General features: G+C 41.3%; 1 long non-coding RNA gene across 1 annotated transcript in view; it reads left to right on the forward strand.

Moving 5' to 3' along the window:
* Window positions 1-18,963, forward strand: part of LOC310678239 — a 59,494-nt gene extending 40,531 nt beyond the window's left edge. The window contains exons 3-4 of the long non-coding RNA XR_014511708.1: window positions 8,142-8,182; window positions 18,920-18,963. This is a non-coding gene — a long non-coding RNA (uncharacterized lncRNA). The remainder of the gene's footprint in view (window positions 1-8,141; window positions 8,183-18,919) is intronic.
* The last annotated feature ends 943 nt before the right edge of the window (window positions 18,964-19,906 follow it).

The following is a 19,906-nucleotide window of genomic DNA, read 5'->3' on the forward strand; positions in this document are numbered from 1 at the left end:
AAGCCGTTTAGACCTCAGGCACAATCCTGCAGATCAGATCTGTACGCATAATTGGAACTTCCTTCTTGCTATTTAGAACCAGGAAAAAACTGAGTCCCAAGCGCTAGGAGAACTGTACCTAAAATATCCGGCTCACAGTGGGCTCTGATTTGTGGCCTTTGCCTACGCAAAGTGCCTGTCTGAGGCATGCCTGATTGACAACCCACAAACACTTGTGTGCCCTGCAAACGTCTGGAAGACTCATTTGGTTTGGAGTTGCCTTGCTGTCAATTATGCTTGCCTGGAGTAGGACAAATTTCCTTGCTTTAGTTAACTATGGCTTTAAAAGGTGTGTGTGCATAGATAGATCATAGGAACACAGGAAGCTGCTACGAGTCGGACCAGCTTCGTACTGCCCACACTGAATTGTAGTGTCTGTCCAAGATTTCAGTCTGGGGGTTTCTCCAAGACCTACGTGGAGAAGCTGATGATTGGACTGGGATCTTTTGTGTGCATAGCAGCTAATCTGCCATGGAGTTCAAGCCCCGTCGCCTTGCTTTCCCCCAAAGTTTTGTCTGCTGCCACTGGCTCAAGAGGCGAGGTTTCAAAGTGGTAGACTATATCTTATTCCCTGCTTCGTCCTTGAAGTAGCCTGCAATAATATCTGTTAACATTTTAAAATAATGAAAAGAGACAACCACATATACCAGTTGCTGAGTCTCAAAGATGGGGACAGTGCTTTTGCACTCAGGTCCTGTTCACAGGATTCCCATAGGTTTAACACTGTAAGAATAAGTTGCTGGAGTAGTACAGGAGCGGCCTGTCCTGTTTTGCCACCTGAGGTGAAACGGGATGGTGCTGCCCTGCACGTGCGCCACCTGTTGCTCACCACCCAGGTTCCCTTGCCACCCCTGCTGAAGCCTGGCTTGCCAGGGCCACACGGCTGAGGCTTCGGGGGCCTGGCAAATCTCACTGGGATCTTGCCGGAACCCAAAAGCTGCTGCAGCTGCTTCTCCACACTTTTCTGGCAGCAGCTGGAAGGTGCACCTGTACATTGGATTCCATTGCCTAATGCAATTGCTTCAATCTATCTGCTTCCTGGATGGGACGGCCCTAAGCAGATGGCTTTTGCTCTAATCAGCAGAGCTCTTCTTGTGTTCTTAATTTCTATTTATGAAAGACAGACACCACCTTTCTGTAGCCCTCCATTTTTGGCTCACGGCCAAATGCCCATCCCCTCACCTTTACAATCACAGGGCAACTGATCAACTAGCACAGCCAAGTTCATTCTGGAAGCAAGGGGGAGCAGGCTCCTAGCAGCTGCTGTTCCTCTGCCTTATGACTGGGGCAAGCTAATCTTGCTGGGATTTTGAATTAGTTTCTCCACGGTGGGAAAATAATCCTCTTTTCAAAAGATACCTATAAGCAATGGTGATCATGATGAATGAATATTTACAATCCTATTGGTTGTGTTTCTTTACTCCCCTTTGATTTTGGCTACAAAATCAGATAGCAGGAGGGTGTGGGTGCAGCAGGAACAGTAAACAAAGCCATGATAGTGCAGCAAGCTGCAATGAAGGTGCATAACATGGAGACAAACAAACCACTGATTTGGATGCCTCTGAAGATACCATCACCCAGTTTGGTGTGTGTGCCATTGCCCAATTGGCTCAGTTTTTAAAGTGCACCAACATGGATGCCGCTGAAGATATCATTGCCCAATTTGACATGACCGTTCCTGAGACTGAGAAGTAGGTTTTGGTCTATGCTTGGGAATGTTTGCGGGTGGCAACCAGTGTGGCCTGAACCACACTGAGCCAGGACACACTGGAGACAGCAATGTGGGAGGGGGGCATGAACCGACATGATTGGTCGGTTCGTTAAGTATTTCTATTGCTTTACCTGATTGGGGTGGTGGTGTGCAGAATGAGGAGGCTAAGCTGGTCTGGCACAGCAGCCAGGCATGTACAGCAGCACTGCAGTACCTCCCGCAAATTGGGCCAGGTTAGAAACCCGAGTGGGAGGGACTGTGCGGAGCCCTAAAGCCAACAAATTATGTTTTCCATTCATACGTGTGTGTGTGTGTGTGAACAACAACACTTTATTACGCTCGTAGACCAGCATAAGGAGGGAGGGGTACAATCTTTTAAAATCTAAAAAAAAACCCCACTTTAAAGAAAACTAAAAGGAGTTAAAACAGAAAATATAGAAAAGTCCCAAAAAAAGGTCTTAAAGAATTGTTAGGAACATCAGACAAGAGTGAAAGAGCGCAAAAGGCTAGTATATATAAGACTACAGCTATCAGTCTACAGAGCACTCCAATATGAGTGTATTTTAACCAAATTTTACATGGTAGTTCCTGAGATCAAGGAGCAGGTTTTTCCTCTGTGTTTGAATACAGTTGGATGCCATTTTCAACCAAGATGGTGGGCTGAATCTTTCAAAAGTGTACTGATTTCAAAATTGATTTCTAGGTTTCTTAGAATTCCTGTTAATTTATGCTTTGATTATACAGAGGGAAGAGAAACATTTAAATCTGCACAGCAAAATACAGCAGTGCAAAATGTCCTATTAGTTTATGAGTGTTTATTCAAAATTCTAAGATCTCACTTAATAAAGGCACTATATAAGACAGTTAAGGAATAATTATTGGATCTGCTCCAGTCAAAATTGAGACATTTTAAGTCCAATTTATTTCAGTGGCTTCATTGCATATATACTTAACTTTCATCAATTTATTTTGTTGGAAAAAGAGTTCACTCCTGATTAACCCTTCTATGAGTTTAACTCCCTTCTATTGGAATCAATGGGACTTAAAAGTGCTTAACTGTGACTGGATCTAGTTCTAAGTATATTGTTGCTCCTGAAAATATCATGTGACTATATGAGAATTTGTATTCCACAAATTGTTCCCTCTTAATGGGCATTCTTCCTTTCTTGACTGCTTGTCTTTTGCTTGAATGGTCCTGATGAGACCATGTAGAAAGCACCTCTTGTTCTTTTGAGTGTACCAGGTACGGCCTGTCCAATTGCTTCAGTGGAATGTTAATAGGTGCCAGCATCAGAGCAGGTGTAGTGAAACAGCAGTGAAAGAGTCTATTCAAAAGGGATTTGGGGTTTTTAAAGTTTCCTTTGTGCATCCTGCCTCGTAGATGCAGTATGGTTTAGATAAGGTGCTCACAATCATAGTACCTATCTGTTCCAGGCTGTATGTGAAGGATCTACAAGATGGAGTGAGGTGCCTTTCAGATACCTCCAAACTCCAACCCTTACAGGCAGTCCAGAAGGAGGATATAGTCCATGGTATCAAAAACCACTGTGTTAGCAGCATCCAGGTATCAGAGCTGTTGGAATCTGTCTGTGGTGAACCACTAAAACATAAGAAGAGTCTGGTGGATCAGGCCAGTGGTCAACCAGTTGAAGGTGGAAAGGATGTAAGCAGGAATTGAGTGCAACAGCAGTCTCCCCTCCTATGGGTTTCAGCAATTGGTGTTCAGAATCATACTGCCCCCGACAGTGGCAGTAGAACATAGCCATCAGGGTTAGTAGAACAGGCGATGGCTGTCCTCACTTGGAAGAGCCTCTTTTTAGGTAAGACCCTTCTGAACTGATTCCACACACCCAGGCTGAATCTTTCTAAGAAAGGAGGAGTATAAGGGGCTTCCTTTTTCTGGATGAGCTTTGCTTGAGCAACAAGGTCTTCTTTAGGTCTGGTGTGTTACTCTGTCCTAGCATGTTCTTTATGCTCTCTGGTTTGTTCTCCAGTCCTGATTTTTCATTTCATTCTGATTTGTCGCTTGTTCCTTAGTCCTACCTCTTGGTTTGTTCTTCCTATGTGGCAGGGGTGGTGAACTTGTGGCCTTCTAGGTGTTATTGGACTCCAAGTACCATCAGACCCAACAACTATGTCCAATGGAAAGGGATGATTGGAGTTGTAGTCCAGTAGTGTTTGGGGGTATTCAACCTATGTTGAATATTGGATTATAAGGCGTGTGTGTGTGATTCTGTATTTATTATTCATTCATTTATTACCCTTATATACCACTTTCCTCCAAGGAGCTCAAAGTGGTGGTTACGGTGGTTCTTCTCCCCATTTTCTCCTCAGAACAACCCTGTGAAGTAGGTTAGATCAGTGGCGTAGCGTGGGTTGTCAGCACCCGGGGCAAGGCAAGTAATTTGCGCCCCCTAACCCGGGGCAAGGCAAGTAATTTGCGCCCCCCCCCCACTGCACTGTCCCTCCCGCAGATAGCCCCTCACTCTCTCTCCGCACTGCACCGCATGCCTGGCACCCTCCCCTCCACAGTGGGCAGCGACCCAGCGGCTAGGATTGGATTCGCACAGCCAGCACTGCAGTGAGAGAGAGTGAGTGAGCCAGGTAGGGGCAGAGAGCTGCAAGTGCGAGCGCCCCCCCCAGATGTTGCGCCCGGTGCGGCCGCCCCCCCCCCTGCACCCCCCACGCTATGCCACTGGGTTAGATTGAGAGGCAGCAACTGGCCCAAGGTCACCCAGTGAGCTTGATGGCTCAGTGGGGATTTGGACCCTGGCCTCCCAGGTCCTAGTCCAATGCTCTAACCATTACACCACACCAACTCTGTTAGCTAATGTGCGCATAGATCATCCTATATACAAATATTTAAGCAATCATTAGAGGAAAATTTAATAAACATAAGGATCCATTCTTTTTGGAACATGTCATTGTTTACAAACTTTACAAATAAAATTTATACTTGCGTTTGATGGCTACTGTACTACTTTCAGAAAGCTAAGACTGAAGATTTAGAAATGAAATCACAGACCTTTTCTCCCTGTTGAAGTTCTATTTCTTGTTCCTCAAATTGCACTTTTCTTAATGAGGTAAAGCAAGATTATGGAGATCATTTTTAATGAGAATTCAGGGACATTACTGGGTTAGCTGAAAAGTATGAAAATACTTAACCTCAGTTCCATGGGCTGCCCTTTATTAACATTTTCCTGCTACAGACATTCATATAATTGCAGTTTCCAGAAGTCCCATCTCAACTGTTTGGTCCATATATTTGGTGTTACCCAAAAAATACAAAACAACCATGGGATACAAATCAATTTCAATCATCATTTCTTCTGACTACAAGATTCTGCAGAATGTGTCCTTGTCATTTCTGAGTAAAGGGCTTTGATGAGCTAAAATATCTAAACTTTTATTGACATCGCCGTAATGACCTTGGAGTTGGAGAAGAAAAAGTTAAGACAACAGCAGTAATTGGCGGCAGCAATTTGGAGGCAAAGTGAAACAAAATGGTAGTTTGAGAAGGAGGATGGACCAAAATGTTGGAAGCTGTGGCACAGGTGGTTGCAATTGGGCAATGGTGGGGAACAGTTGTGGCTGCTGCCCATTTGGATTGGTAAGCTGAAATGCAGGGAGCCCAGCAGTAGGTAAAGGCATAGCCAATGACAAGAGGGCCAACTAATTCTACTTTTGTCCCCATCTTCTTCCTTTATGAGTTCTATGAAGACAACATTGAGACTAAGGAAGAGTAACTTGACAGGCAGTGCTGTCCCTTGCCCCTGGACATTGTAAATAAGAAGGCAGACAGTTTGGGGCAAACTGAGGGCAGTGCCCAAGTGGCTGTGTCTCTCCAGATGTTGGATTCAAACCATTTGGTTCCATTTCATTTACTACATTGTCATAACAATGCAAGGACAGGATGTAAATAATACTGATATTTCTTCCCCCTGGCTCCTGATCTCATTTTCCCTGCTCCCGCCATCCTTATCCACCAGGCAGTTTGTTAATCAAAGGAACTCAGCACAGAAATTGATTCTTCTGTATTCTCAGCTGTTCTTCACAAACTTCCTTATTCCCAGGGCAGGAAAAGACAACATGTCTTCTTTAGCCTTTTTTATGATCTGGCAGGTTTTCCTCAGCTTTTAATAATCCCCTTCTCTAAACACTTACAGCTGATTGCTACAGCTGTCGTCCTCAGACTTGTGGAGCCTGATGACCCCAGATGTGTAGCACTATTCCTGTTCGGTGCCACTTTCCCCGTCCCTCACAGTTTATGGCTAGTATTCAAAGTCCTATGCAGCAACCTAACTGGGCGGTGGAGCTTCTATTCCTTCTAATTGCCACCGCTGCCCAACAACCTGCGTCCAAAACGATAAGGGAGGATATTCAGGAGTCAACTCTCTGATTCAGTGTTAGCAGCTGTGGTCAGAAAACTCATCCTCACAAGCCTTTGTTGTTAAATGTTTCTATCAAATACGGCCAAATCCACTTGATAAGATAGATTTCATAGATTAATATTCCTCAGCACAAGGAGCCATATATCAGTTATGAGCTGAGTGTTGCGAGATGTGAGAACTATTTATCAAAAGGTGTTAATGTTAGTGTAATTGTTTTATTACTGCTTCAAGCATTGGTAGATAACCTCATCAGCTTCAAGATATATTATGGTCCAGAATAAAATCCATCAGTTAGTTTGCTTCTGTACATTTTGATAGGAAAAGTGCAGAAGAGCTCTAAATTCCCTTGTGATAATTTGATTACATTCTAGTCTATTAATAATTGTGCAAAGCTAGGCTCTTAAGTGTCTATTTAAGCACTCAAATAAATGCTCTATCTTCAATGCTGTTGTTGAGCTTCAGCTAGTTCTTAGTCGCATTCTTTTACTCCTTTAAAGGAATTGGTCTGATAGCTGAAGATCGACATCTCTATTTATGCATCTAATTTTGAGGTCATATTAATTTAAAGGAATAACACTTTGCAAACAGTGCCAACAAAGAGATTTCAGAATGGTAATCTCCAACGATTGGCTCCTGTTTCCCAAAGAGCTGACAGTCTGGCTAGAGTGGAGAAATGCTGAGGAGGGGACATGAAAAATTATCTGAGGGAAAAAGCTTTACAAAACAGGTATTTTCTGTCAGAAGTACATCCATTGTGCTGGAGTTACATAGATTCAGTTCCTCTTCCTTTGTTCCAAAAATCAGCAAAATATATGAAATTAGGTTGCAGTGATTCTCTTGATCTGTTATTTTTCCCCCTTTGCCAAGAATAAAATACTGAACAAAAGAACTTGTAAACAGTATTCTACACTGATCACAGTGTACGAATTACCATCCATTAGCATATTCTTTGCTAATATTTTTTCCTGCTATGCATATCATGCTACAGGAAAAAGCTTTGCTATCTGGGTATAAATCCTACACTTCATGTGAAAGATCTATCCATGGACTGATACTATAATTATGTGTTTCTTCTTTTCCATATAGACAGACTGAAAGCAGGTCTAAAAGTGGTTGTTTCTTCTTCTTCTTCTTCTTCTTCTTCTTCTTCTTCTTCTTCTTCTTCTTCTTCTTCCAACTAAGAAAGATAGATAATTTTGAATTCCAAATCAGAGCATAACTATAAAGACCGGGGGGCCAGCCTTGCTTTTCCACCAAGACATCTTTAGCTAAGACTGGGATACTGCACAGGGATATCTGCTCTTTCTGAAAATATAAAATTTATCAGCAAAGGAATATACTCTATATACTTAAAGTTACATCAAGTTACACCATAGGATTAAAGGCCTATATAAGTTAATATAGAGAATTTTCCTTTTAAAGAAGGTGTGATAGCAACACTTATATTACATGACACCTTAATATTTTCCTCCCTGCTTTCACCCCACGTTAGTGGCCTTCAAACTATATTCTGCTGAGCCCTGTGACCACTGGAATTTATCAGTGGGGAGGTTAAGTAAAAGAAAGCAAGTGTGCCAATATTGCCACCAATCTTCCCTTACAGTATGAAGCTTCAGGGGAGTGTTGAGTAGATTTTAGGGTGCATTCGCAGATTGCATAGAGCCACAATGAGTTTCAGAACACCAGAACAGTGAACGAAGTGTGGATTCTACCAGTTGTTTCATAATTATTTGTAATGTCCAGGGGATACATTGTAGATAGTTTGGGGTTCCTTTAAAAAAAATTGACATCAAAAGCCTGGGTATCACTAGTCTAAGTACAAAACCTAGACTAGGGATTATGGAAGTTGTAGCCCAAACCATCTTGAGGGTACCACATTAACAACCCCTGCTGTAAACGATTGACTTGCCATATTAGCTGAAGCCATTGTTGGAAGTTATGTAAACATGAAAGCTTCCTAGTAGTTACCGTAATTCAACTCTTATTTATTTCTCTTTTAGTTTAATGACCACTGTCAACCCTGCTACATCAATAAATGAAGGTAGGTTTTACAAATAAGCAAGAATCAAGAAGACCAATCTAAGAATTAAAGTATTTTGAGGGAAGGCACAAAAATCTAAGCCATCCTGCCTGCTGTTTACTTTGTGTTTCTGTTTATTTGTGCCTTATTGCTTTATTTGAAATTAATTAGACATTTTCCCTAAGTATCGCAGCAAAACCTGCTATCAGAACCACATTATCTGGATGCTGAAAAGTAAAGAGAGTCATCATTCAAGCCCTTAACAAATGAATCCAAAACTGGATCTTTCACAAGTAGGTTTGCTACCAAGGCTCAGGCAGGGGGTGACTTAATATGCTCCCCAAAGTCCATGATGTTATCCTTGTCCAGGAAGATATTTGTGCCCAGACTTTCTTGAATCAAAGCAAAGCCTGCCATTCCTTGACTGCAAGCCTGCTGTTATAGCTTTTCTCCCCTCCCCTTCCCAGTTCCTGGCAAAGAGATATCTGGCTCAACTACATGCCAGATTGATGCTCTTTGCGACAGATCCCTTAATAATATTCAGGTCTCCTAGGCCCGGAACAGAAAAGCTCAGCAACAGCAGAGATTTCTATCTCCAGTATTTTGCTGATATATGAGAACACTGTTATTTCTCTCCCTCCCCCACTTTCCCAATGAACGCACTCACAAAAAAACATTCACACACCCAAGCCCTCAGGCCCTACGATAAGATTATTTCTGCCTTTACACAGGACAAGCAACAAAGTGATTTATTTTTAGTTTTATCAAATTTACAGTCAGTGAGAGAAAGTTTACACTTGGGGCTAAATTACATCAGTGCAATATCTTTTAATACATGTATTCAGATGCTATACATGTCTATAGTGGGGCCTCCGTGACAACTGGAGCTACTTCTCCAGGTTCAGCATACAGTGGTACCTCGGGTTAAGAACTTAATTCATTCTGGAGGTCCGTTCTTAACCTGAAACTGTTCTTAACCTGAAGCACCACTTTAGCTAATGGGGCCTGCCGCTGCGCCACTGCTGCACGATTTCTGTTCTTATCCTGAAGCAAAGTTCTTAACCCGAGGTAAAATATTCTGGGTTAGCAGAGTCTGTAACCTGAAGCGTATGTAACCTGAAGCGTATGTAACCCGAGGTACCACTGTATTGTGTAAAACCGGCTTTCGGTTTTGAATTTGGGTATCATAGGCACAATTCATAAAAGAAGTTCACAGGAATATGCTGCATAGCCCATAAAATATTCCTTGCTAGCTAAAAGCCTAGAAGAAGACAACAACATAGCACAACAATGGGAATGTCAGTGGGACAAAGTTGACTAACCACTTCTCACTTCATATACAAACAATGTTTGCACAGGAAGGATTGCCTGTCCCATTGCCTAATGTTCCACTGTATGGGCCAAAAACACAGCAACCTTTTTTTACAAAAAGTTTTTTGTTTTGTTTGTATTGCTATTGATCAGTACACTAAAAAGTATGAAGCAACAAAATGCAATCCTTCTCTTCTTCCCACCTATTTGCACAAGTTGCACCACAGTTCAACTCCACCACACAGCACCCTGTATAAATGTCAAATTTTACCTACTATTTAGTCTTTATGGAATCTAGAATAATATCTGAGAACCTATGAAATCCAAACAAATTCTGTACCACAACAGCTTTTTTTCTTTGTGATGTTCCATATTCTGAAGTCCCCCTTCTGGTGCAAACAGGTGCTTTGAGTGGAACTTCATACAATTTAAAATACTCATTGTGAGCATTTGCCACAACCATATAGAGAAGTGAAGTTGTATGATCATGAGTGCTTTGAGATCCCACAGAAGCTCTGGCCGCAGCTTTTACTATCATATAGGTAAGAGAAGATTATGGCAACTTCAGACATATATGAATATATTTGTATCCCAAATTCAGAAAGTGTTTCAAGCAATCCTGAGAAGTATTAAATGAGAAATCTTTTGTGTTTTTAAATCTTGTAGTTTAACAGTTTTAGCATTCTGTAACTTAGCCTAAAGTACACTTACTTGGGAGTATGCCCTGTTGAACTCAATTGGATTGACTTCTGAGTAGAAGTGTCTTGCACTGTTAGTCTGCCATCGTCCTAATGGAATCATCACACCTTTTAGTCATGCTTAGTTGCAAATGAGATCTTTGTATAAGTTTTAAGAGCCTCGCCTTTAATTTACTATGCACATTTAGTAATATGTCTAGACAAGACTCCCCCCCAAAAAAACCATATTACTTAAAATATTCTAATTAACATTTCCCAGGCCTTAAAATCAAATGTTTTCTAAAGCACAGTGTTTCTTTTCAACCTTCACTGCAGGGCAACAATGCAAAACCTGATTGTTTTGTTTACATTTTTTTCCCTTATGTGGTGCACCTTTAACAGACTGAGCCAGCAAATAATTTCTGAGGGTGTCAGTGGTTTATGTGTTCTTACTTGGTCTGCAGTTCCACAAATCGCAGAAGAACAATGGGTTTTTGTACATCACATTTTGTGCAATGTGTTATACAACACATTTCATATAAATACAGTCATGGACTGGAAAAGCTTACGTCTCATGGAGTCATTATACTTCATAATTTTCAAATTGCTATTGTCTGGTGAGTGTCTCATCCTTGCTTCACTAGCCAAGAAAACCACAGAGATTGTAACCTAACAGTGCAGTCCTATGCAGGTTTACTCAAATGTTAGTCCCATAGTATCCAGTCAGACTTACTCCTTAGTAAGTGTGTTCAGGAGTGCAACCTAAAGAAAGACACTTCAACAGTATTGCCCTTAAAGAGTTGATTAAGTGGCTAATCAATCACTTTAGGCTAATTCAGAAGTTCACATGCAGGTACAAACTGTGCTGGGGGACACAGGGCTTGCAGAATGTGAATATTTTAAAATAAATGAAAGACACCCAACCAGCTTTCCTACATATAGCAACAAAACCCCACATTTCCTGTCTCTTCTATGCACACATCCTCACTGAGAAGTGCCCAAGACCAGGCACCAAGAGGGAACAGGTATCTGTTATTTTCCCCATGCCTCGTGCCACTTTTATTCTCATTAATTATTATACAGTGGAACCTCAGTTGTTGAACATAATCCGTTCTGGAAGACTGTTTGACTTCTGAAATGTTCGACAACCAAGGCGCAATGAGCGGTTGGCAATTTCAATGGAGAAAATGGAGAAATACGCCTCAGAAGCCGTTTGACTTCTGAGGCGCGTTCGAAAACGGAAGCATTCACTTCCGGGGGTTTTGGCGTTTGGGTTCCGAATAGTTCAGCTTCTAAGACGCTCAAAAACCAAGGTTCCACTGTATAATAATAATAATAATAATAATAATAATATATTTATATGCCATCCATCTGACTGAGCTGCCCCGGCCACTCTGAGCAGCTCCCGACAAAATATTAGACAAAATAAAACTTCAAATATTAAAATTGCAACCGTGTTTACAGATTGGTGCTCTGGGATCATTATTTTCTTCGATTCAAGCTGGATGGACAGCAGCCCAATCCTAGCCATGACTGCTTAGAAGTAAATCCTATTGAATTCAATGGACTTTATTCACAGGTAAGTGGGTTTAGAATTGCAGCCTAAATTTATATAGTTTGCAGCCTTTCTGACACAAGGACTTTGTTTTCTTTATGATAGGGTCTATATAGCCTAGCGAATGACAACCAGAGCACTGCTTCTGATTCAGGCTTCCGTATTCTCCCAAGATAGATAAATATAAAATAATAGAAATTCTCAAAGGTACTCTTGATATTGATCTCTCTGGGAATACTCTAGATGTTGTTACTGTACATATTACTTGGATAGCAGATTGACACTTAACTGTACTACAGGAAGGCCTGTCCATTCTATCTCCTCTGCTTACTTATGCCCTTAGGCTACACACATACTGAATGTGCCTGAGACAACAGCCGAAACCAGAAACGTCTCCCTTGCCACTTCTTTTTTGTATGCAGGAGCTTCATTTCTCAGCTGCAAAGAGAATCATGTATCTGAGCATACTAGTGACAGTCTGCTTTAAAAAAGCAAGAAGCTGCTCATTTGACTTGTGTTCGTGGATGCACTAAATAGCAGATAATGCACACACACATTTTATTTTTATATTTTATATTATTTTTAAGCAGTATAGGGGAGAAGGGCGGGTAGCTTAGGGCATTAATGACTTTCATGATAATGGATCTGGTCAGACATTAAACATTTAGAGAGAGAGATTCAGTTGTGCAAAAGGATCTTTACTAGCACAGTGGGACATCCGGTGGTTCCCAAACTCTCTAGAGAAGATTTTTGCAGGGAATGTGGTGGAGTGGGGAAGAGGAGGATAGACAAGCCCTGTGGCACTAGTGAACTTCAGCTGTGACTGCACTGTATCTCATCCTTATCCCTTTATCCAAGTATAGTAAGTTGCGAATGAGTCCCACTGAAAACAACGGGTGGAGTTCAACTTTATATTCTTCCCAACAGTCTATTCGTTGCAAGCATTTCAGCTTTTCAGATGGAATCATCCCCACTCTCTTCCTGCTGCATGCTGTTCTGGAGTTTCTCCTGGCTCTAAGGGGCCAATTTCAGTGGGCGCACAGGAGGAGGAGGAGAGTAGGAAAGGGCCGTTCTACAAATGGAAGTCCTTGTGTAGGGCTGCCGCTGACAGGGTGCTATAGGTGGATCCAACACAATGGGACTTAACTATAGTAGTGGCTCACTTGTTTCATTCATTTCAATGTGCTGCACCTCTACTAGACATACCCCCCTTTATTATATTGCATTTTTCTTATTTTAGGTGTACAGTGGTACCTTGGGTTAAGTACTTAATTCATTCGGAGGTCCGTTCTTAACCTGAAACTGTTCTTAACCTTTAGCTCTTAAACTTTAGCTAATGGGGCCTCCTGCTGCCGCTGCGCCATCGGAGCACGATTTCTGTTCTCATCCTGAAGCAAAGTTCTTAACCTGAAACACTATTTCTGGATTAGCGGAGTCTGTAACCTGAAGCGTATGTAACCCAAGGTACCACTATAGTCAGTGCTTTTTTCGGGGGGACGCAGGGGTATGCATACCCCTAAACATTTTGTGAATCTAAGTTTGGACTCATTGAGGGGCAGTATTTCAATATGAGTAGGAAAATGAGGGTCCCCCTAAACATTTTTTTAGGGAAAAAAGCACTGGGTGTAGTTAAGTGTGGTGGCCATTATAGGTGTGATAAGTGTCCCAGTCTTCTAATGCAAAGGACACAATCCAATGGAAGTCGCTCGTGTTTAAGGCCCATTGAAACATTTAGCTGCACACTAATTCAGCTGATAGGATGCTAACATTTGCTACATTGCATCCAGCAGAAGGAAATCCTTGACATCCCCTTTCTCCTCCTCTTATACATTGTGGTGGTAAACATGAGATTGAAAGCACCTACATCTGTTTTAAATGAACTGGAACACTTTGCTGCCAACTGCGACACATGGCACCTCATCTTTACATGTTTTCTCTCTGGCTCTTTTCTCAGTATCTCCTGCTTGCTGATAATGTAACTCCTTTTGTTTAACTATGGGGAATTTTACCTGGCTCTGTTACTACTCTCTTAGATGTTACTGGGTTTTCAGTAAGGTTTTTTTTTAGATTTGTGTTTAGTCACACTTTTTATTGTTTTGTTGTGGTTATGCACTGCTTCGGGCACCATTTTCATTGGTAGGGAATGTGGCACATAAATTCAAGACCTGTATCTAAATAAGATAAATAAATGGAAACCTTAAGAGTTGTCCTGTGAAACTGGATGTCAGAATGCATGCAAACTATATATCAGTATAGTACAAATAAATCAAACTAAAGGAGCCCAATGCTTATAGACGGGCATTAGGATAAGTATATCTTAAGAAAGTTCTTATTCAGACTTGGCTTCAGGCAATGAAACGTCATAGATGTAGAACTCTAGTGAGTGAAATTTCTAGGGAGCAAATTAGGCTAAAAACATCTTCTAGAGACAGCTAGAAAGGAATCACACACCACTTGAAAATAAGGCAAGTTATTCAGTAAATGTTTCATTTATTGGTCTTCTTCCATTGCTGTTTAGGGTTAAAAGACACGCTGTCAATAAAAATGGTAAATTTATGGATGGTTTGGTTTTTCAGAGCCTCGGTCCTTGTTACATACATGTATTAAGCTTGATATTGCCTCATGATAGTGTGAGATTACATTTCGATCACTACCCCCTTTCTTTCAGACTAATAATATTTTTGTTGTCTGGTGAAACTTACTAATAAACCTTGGAATTATAGCAGAATATAGGTTCAAAGAATTTAGTGGTCTACATAGGCATGGCTAGTAAAAAGAAGCTTGGCTTTTAAGACGTTAAGTACCAAAAAGGCTGGGATTTGTTTTTTGTTTTAAAAAATTGGATTCCTTTTAATAACGTTCTTACAGAAACACTCCAGTGTGCAAGCTTATAAAAGAAAAACAAACAGAGAATGCTTTTGATGCACACTCTTGGGAGTATTTATCCATCCACCCCCAATTCTCAGATTTCACACGAAAATTTTAAAATGCATAAAATGTAGGGAAACATGATTGCAATGTAATTTCTGTTTGCTCTAATAGGGACACAGAAATGCACACATCCAATTACAAGCAATCAGGTTTAAACTAACATGGTTGCAGATAGACACTGTAGCATAGTGGATAAGGTGAGGACTTAGAACTGGGCTGATATCAGAAGCTGTTCTAGCATCCCTCCTTTTTCTGAAGGAAGGCCTGAGGCCCCAGCAAGGCTTGTTATTTGATGTCCTGCCGCCAGTGTAATCTCACTTCTGAAAATGGTGCTATCTTGAGCGGGCTAAGATGGCAGAACAAGTCCAGTTTCTGGGAAGGGGACAGCATGGATTTTCTTCCTTTCGTTCCCTGATGCTACTGTGAATTCTCCCACTGCCAAGATGCCCAAGGAACCAGTTAACGGGCAATGCAACTTCACCAAGCCAGGCCAAGTGAAGCTGAGAGGCTAGGAGATAGGAACCTAGCCTAAATAATACTGAAATTGGAGGCAGGACAGTCAAACACCAGCAGCTGTTCTAAAGACTGTGCTAATGGTGTGAAGGATTGCATCTGCACAGTAGCCAAACCCTTTCCATGTCAGTTGTATTGCTCATATGTGCCTGTATGAAAGCATTTTTAATAATAATAATAATAATTCAGATGAAGGTGACATAAATAAAACAAATCTGTTGAAGGGTCCCCAAAACTGGCTGGTCTAGTCAACAACCAACTGGCTATCTTAATATGAGATTAACTGAAAACATGACATCAGTCTGGCGAACAGAAATTGGAACATTTGGAAATTGGAACAGCAGTATTTGATAGGAACTCTGTTGTATCGGGGTGCTGTTTTGGTTTGTTCAGTGGCATACCTAAATGGACTTATTTCTGAAAATGTATTACTCATTGATCATATATTTTTGAAGACTGGTATCTTCAAGACACACGGCTCATAACTGGAATGCACTCGCTGAAATCCCACTACAGACAATGGGGCTACTCTTGAATGACTGACTCAGACAGCTAAAGAAGTTATATTGACTTCAGCCACCTTACTTTGGATAAGATGGCTTGAAGTCTAAAGCATATGTTGTCTAATTCAGTGAGGGTATGACCTTAAACTCATTTATGCAAAAGTAGGTTGACAGAAAATATGGCTTATTTCCATGTAAAATAGTAAGTGACTGATCATGGGTTTACAAAACACCTTATAACAAGTTACAGGATCAGCTCAAGGCTCCTTATCTTGCTGAGATAGTTAGCTTGTGTGCATTTTCCCAAGCAGTTCTGCAAAAAGCAAAGGTCAGGTATGCTAGGGGATCCAAAGCAAATTTAGCAGACCATTTTAAGCATACATAAAGAATTCTGGCAGAAATCCCAGTTATCTTGAGGTCAGTGGCAAAACTCCAAGCTATTTCAAAGGAGACAAGATTTACCTGCAATATTACTTTTCATAGGATTTGGAGGGAGCTTAAACTGGTACCATTGTTCAAACGTCCTTGCTTGGCTCCTTCTTATAATACGTGTAGTCCAATCTAAATTATAGGTGTAGATGCTTTAATACAAAATACATTTATCTCAGATCAGTTATTATTATCTGAGTAGCCACCTTTCCTGCAAGGAGCTCAGGGACACAAATATTGAATCCACCTTTTAAGCCTCTCAGTAACTCGTAAGGTAGGTTAGGCTGAGTGGTCAAGGGTCACAGACTAAAATACTACCCATGTCTACTCAGAAGTAAGTCCTGATGAGTTGAGTGTGGCTTACTCCCAAGTAAGTGGGTTAGGATTGCAGCCTAAGTGAGTTTCATGGGTGGACTTGAACCTGAGTCTTCTGGATCCTACTCCGACACTCTCTCCACTAATCCACACTGGGTCCATGTGTTATGAGTAGCTTAAGTTATGGCTTTGCTTTTAGAGACATGTAAGTGGGATCCATTCCTTTTCCAGTTTCTCCTTGTGTGTGTTGAAGTGAGATTAATTATACTGTAAAAAATGGATATTGTTCTAATTAAAGTGATCCATGTGCTTAACATATACACAGGCTCCTAAACTGCAGTCCATGGAACAGCAGTGGTCCACAAACATCATTCAGGTGAGCCGTGGTAAATTTGTATTAAATAATCATATTGATTTTTAATTGCTGTTTTAGTTTCTTGTATTGTATTTTATAGCCTCACAGTCTGAATTCTGTGGAGGAGTGCAAACTGCAACACAATCTTAGAAATAAAAAAAGCCACAAAAATAAAATTAAAAATCATATAGCACCTAGTACAATTGCTACAACAGGACCCTCAGGACCTGGAGTAATTCTAAACTGGTCCACGGGGGGAAAGTTTGGAAACCACTGTCTTATGGAAAGTATTCATATCACTTGATTTTTTTTTTAGTATTTCATAATACATGGATGAAGCTGTAGGTGGAAGATACTTTTTAAAGTTGCCTTTTATAAAAAAAGACTTTTTGAAAAATAGCACTACAGGAAGGAGGTAAAACATTTATCCCCATCATGAAATTGTAATTGTTTGTATTTTCATAGAATCGTAGAATTGTAGCGTTGGAAGTGTCCACGAGGGTCATCTAGTCCAACTCCCTGCAGGAATCTTAACATGTGGTCCCCCATCCAATGTGAAACTATACTGGACCCTGCTTAGCACTTTTATAGCTCCACCACTTTTAAAATCATTGTCTGTATTATGTCGCGTGTAGCTTCAGCTGCGACTTCAAGTGGCAGACTGTGAGTTGCAGAAGTCTACAAAGAACTAAACAAATGCACAAATAAATAAATGAAAAGTGCTAGTATGTTTTTACAGGGAAGAGCATTTAAAAATGGCATTCCTCCAGCAGCAATCTAACAGGTACAGTCCTCTATGAGGACTTTGCCTCCCAGTTGTGCTGCTTGTGTCAGCACTGACACTGCCAGACAGCATTTCAAACTTCAGTAATTGTGATTCCTGTGGGGAAATTAGCCCTTAGTAAGCCTTAACATAGCCCAATAATGCAGGCATCATTAGTGGCTCCACGGGTTACAGATTTGCTGGGTGTATGGTGAGTCCTTTTCAGCCTGACAGCCATGTTCCCTTCTGAGCATGCCACTGGGTTAGAGGCAAAAGCGAGGGGTGTGGGTGGGCAAAAGCATTAATGTGTGATGTAACATTCCTTTGTATGGAGGTGCTCTAGATGATGCTCTCTAGATGACGCTCTAGGGAGCCCTCTCTCTCTCCATCCAGGCAGGCAAGAAGCATTATTATAGTATATGTGCTGCCAAAGTGAGCACGGCAAGAAGCGTTATCACAGTTGAATAACATAGTCCAGCCAGGCAAAGGACATGGAAAAGGACCAATGAGAAGGGAAGTCTCAGACCAGGAGGGGAGGGTCCAGGAGGGCCACGTTTGGCTTACGTTTAGCCCCTGAGCCAAAATTTGCTCCTAAGACTTCCTGTCTCAGAATTTATGCAATTAAACAGCATACTGCATATCAGTTTGTGTCATGCAGGGTTTTAGGGGGGCCTGGCACTGTACCTTTGGAAAATCCTTCCCAGAGATATTTGATTGGCACTCTACTTGCTGTCTTTAAGGTGCCTGCTGAATGCTATTTCATTCTCTCGTGTGCTTTTTGTTAATGTTTGGAAATAGCTGTTTTGCTTCTCCCTTTTAGTATGTGTTGTTCAATATTTTATTGTTTATAAAATTTTGGTTTTATGATCTATTTGAAGATTGTAAGCTGCTTCAAGCATTGCAAGGAAAGCAAGATATAAATGCTTTAAATCAGTTCATTCATAATCACAGATGCAATGCTTCAATATGCCTATGTTTGGGCCTGGAACAGAAGTTCCAGCTGATGCAGAAGGCAGAGGCCAGACTGTTGATGGAACTGCCTGGCCAGCAACATGTGACACCATTGTTAATGCAGCTGCCTTGGCTACCCATCTACTACTGAGCCACACAAAGGTGCAACAATCATGCCACCTGGACTTCAGGCTGCTATATTTATTGACTATGAAAGCACTTTGGTGGTCCAGACAGGGTCACTTCATCAGTTTTAAAAGGCAGCAGTCTAGCATATATAGGAAGAAGTTGTTGAAGTCCATGCCCCAAGCACTTGGGTTTGACATAGCAGCTGCTGGTTAGAATGTGCTTTTCAAATCATATATCACATTGCTCACAAAATGGATTAGTCTGAATTTCCCCTCGAATATTGTATTACTTTGGCTATGGCAAGTTATGCATTTGTTTTCATCTAGGATACAACCTGAGAACTTTGAGCAAACAGGTGTTTCTGATCTTGGTAAGTTTTTGTTTCCTTGTATAAAAAAGTGCTGTAAACCTAAGTGCATTTATCTGGAAGTAAGTCCTACTGAAACCAGTGGCATTTACTTCCAAGTAAATGTGGTTAGATAAGAGTTGTGAAACTGTCAGATATGTAGCATATATACATAGTTTTATATAGTATTAAATATTTGGTTGCTTCTATAAACTTGTCCCCATTGCAGACGTTAATATGTAAGGATTATTTCCTTAGGATTATTTTCAAAATATGTTTACAAAAGGCATTCTTCTCCCACAGTGCTAGCCACAACCACAATGTAAACATGTCTGAAGAATACAGAAAACGATTTCACTTGGTGGAATATATTTTTAAAAAACACATGTGCTGGTCTTTCCCAAGTTTCCTTCTGTCCTGTAGTGACCCTGACATCATAAAATGCTTGTGTATGCTTTTACAACACGTCCCCTTCTATTAGGTTAAAAAGGTAAAGGGACCCCTGACCATTAGGTCCAGTCGTGACCGACTTTGGGGTTGCGGCACTCATCTCGCTTTACTGGCTGAGGGAGCCGGCATACAGCTTCTGGGTCATGTGGCCAGCATGACTAAGGCGCTTCTGGCAAACCAGAGCAGTGCACGGAAATGCTGTTTACCTTCCTGCCAGAGTGGTACCTATTTATCTACTTGCACTTTGACGTGCTTTCGAACTGCTAGGTTGGCAGAAGCAGGGACCGAGTAACGGGAGCTCACCCTGTCGCAGGGATTCGAACTGCCGACCTTCTGATCGGCAAGTCCTAGGCTCTGTGGTTTAACCCACAGTGCCACCCACGTCCCTCACACCCAATGGGCACAGTGCAATGTGTGTATATGCACAGACAATTCTGATCTTTTGTTAGTAACCTTTGGAGAATGCAGTGTGCATTTGGAGATGCTCTTGTGTGATACTTGTGCGAGCGGGGAAGCT

This window comes from Podarcis tiliguerta, assembly GCF_965153285.1.
Source record: "Podarcis tiliguerta genome assembly, chromosome: 5".
Classification (NCBI taxonomy): domain Eukaryota; kingdom Metazoa; phylum Chordata; class Lepidosauria; order Squamata; family Lacertidae; genus Podarcis; species Podarcis tiliguerta.